Source organism: Octopus sinensis, linkage group LG2 (genome assembly GCF_006345805.1).
Source record: "Octopus sinensis linkage group LG2, ASM634580v1, whole genome shotgun sequence".
In the NCBI taxonomy this organism is placed as follows: domain Eukaryota; kingdom Metazoa; phylum Mollusca; class Cephalopoda; order Octopoda; family Octopodidae; genus Octopus; species Octopus sinensis.
In genome coordinates this window covers 197,426,675-197,429,174 of record NC_042998.1, presented here as the reverse complement: position 1 = coordinate 197,429,174, position 2,500 = coordinate 197,426,675, and the positions used below count along the sequence as shown (strand labels likewise).

General features: G+C 41.6%; 1 long non-coding RNA gene across 1 annotated transcript; it reads left to right on the top strand.

The window, feature by feature from the left end:
* The first annotated feature begins 908 nt into the window (after nucleotides 1-908).
* On the top strand, nucleotides 909-1,802 carry LOC118762178. Its single transcript, XR_004997957.1, has 2 exons — nucleotides 909-1,088; nucleotides 1,483-1,802. It is a non-coding gene; the product is annotated as an uncharacterized LOC118762178 (long non-coding RNA).
* Nucleotides 1,803-2,500: the final 698 nt, after the last annotated feature.

The window sequence follows — 2,500 nt, the reverse complement described above, 5'->3', positions numbered from 1 at the left end:
GTCGATGTAATCGACTTAATCCATTTGTCTGTCCTTGTTTGTCCTCTCTGTGTTTAGCCCATTGCGGGTAGTAAAGAAATAGGCAATAGGTTTAAATTACACAACTCTTATATGGAGAGGATATAAGATTATATGGTCAATTTAAATAACTTCAGATTGTCTTTGAGAAATATACTTCATTCTATGTATCTTAATTCATCAATCTGAGACATGTAGGTGCAGCTTATTCTTTGAATGATACCGGTGATATACTGGTGTTCCATCTTGCAAATATACATCAATTTGTAAGTCAATACACTTAATCCCACAGAAACCAATTTTAAAGTACTTTCCCAGTTGACTTGATTTGAAGGGCTTAACTTTATATCCCATAGTATATTAAAACACACACAGCTCCATTAATAGTACTCAACAGAAAATAATTACTTTAAAGAAATTCTATTTATTATAGATTCAGAGTCGACTTCACATGCTGCTACTTCAAATTGTAGGCCTAGGGTCAACTCATAATTGCTTGACATCCATCTATCCACACATACATGCATGCATACATACATGGATGCATACATACATACATACATACATACATACATAAAGGAGGGAAGCACTCCGTCGGTTACGACGACGAGGGTTCCGGTTGATCCAATCAACGGAACAGCCTGCTCGTGAAATTAACGTATAAGTGGCTGAGCACTCCACAGACACGTGTACCCTTACCGTAGTTCTCGGGGATATTCAGCGTGACACAGAGAGTGACAAGACCGGCCCTTTGAAATACAGGTACAACAGAAACAGGAAGAAAGAGTGAGAGAAAGTTGTGGTGAAAGAGTACAGCAGGGATCGCCACCATCCCCTGCCGGAGCCTCGTGGAGCTTTTTAAGGTGTTTTCGCTCAATAAACACTCACGCCCGGTCTGGGAATCGAAACCGCGAGTCCGCTGCCCTAACCACTGGGCCATTGCGCCTCCACATACATGCATGCATGCATGCATACATACATACATACATACATACATACATACATACATAATTTGCCCTCAACTATCTACTTTGGATTCAGAACCTTATTCTACCATTTGACGAATATATGTACACACACATTTATATTTGTAAAGCTGTGTGGCCAGGTGATTAAAACACTGGACTCATGATCATGAAGTTGTGACTTTGATTCCTGGTTTGATTACCACACTGTGTCCTTCAGCAGGGCACTTCATTTCATATTGCCCTCATCTATTCAGCTGTAAATGAATTATACTAGCTTAGTGCTTGTTTAGCTCTCTCTCCTTCTCTGTATCTCTCTCTCTCTCTTTCTCGCTCTCACTCTCAATCTCTCTCTTTCTCTCTCTCTCTTTCTCTCTCTCTCTCTTTCTCTCTCTCTCTTTCTGTCTGTCTGTCTGTCTGTCTCTCTCTCTCTCTCTTTCCGTCTGTCTGTCTCTCTCTCTCTCTCTCTCTCTCTCTCTCTCTCTCTCTCCACCTCTAGCTGGTACAGCCTTGATGTTCTGCTGAGTCGAGAGTGGGAAAGAAGAGAGGGTGTTTGTATCTGATTGCAACTATATAGGCACTTATAACAATTTGCACAAGTGTGATACAAGCTACAAGGCCATATTAATTTGCTAGTATCTGCTAAACATTTACACACACACACACACACACATACACACACACATTAAGCAATATACTCGTCCACTTCTGATCCAAAGTATCAACAAATACCCAAATATACATAATATTTTTTAATGTTATAACTTTAACAATTATAATACATATGAAATAAAATGCTCCAAAAAAATCCAAATTCTATTTTCTTTATTGTTGTATATTCCCGGTCATTTCTGATTGCACGGACATTTTCCTTGTCGTTGTGGGTGTTGATGTTAATGTTGTTGTTGTTGTTACATTACAGGAGAAAAAGGATTAAACATGAAGCATTTGACAGGGTTCTACACCCTCTGTAGCAAGCCACATTTTCTTTCATAGTTAAAAGAAGGCTGGTGTGCTCAGAACTTTTTTTGTAAGGGATTCCAAAACTTCATCATCATAATCATCACCATCGTTTAACGTCCGCTTTCCATGCTAGCATGGGTTGGACGGTTCGACTGGGGTCTGGGAAGCCAGGAGGCTGCACCAGGCTCAGTCTGATCTGGCAGAGTTTCTACAGCTGGATGCCCTTCATAACACCAACCACTTCGTGAGTGTAGTAGGTGCTTTTTATGTGCCACCGGCACAGGGGCCAGGCAAGGCTGGCAACGGCCACGATCGGTTGGTGCTTTTTACATGCCACCGGCACGGAGGCCAGTCGAGGCGATGCTGGCAATGGCCACATTCGGATGGTTCTTTTACGTGCCACCAGCACTGGTATCACAACTCCAATTTCCATTGATTTTTTGATCGATTTCAATTTCACTTGATTCAACAGGTCTTCACAAGCAGAGTTTTGGGTCCCAAGAAGGAAAGGTATGCATAAGTGGACTGGCTACATCCCAGGTAGAGGCCACTGG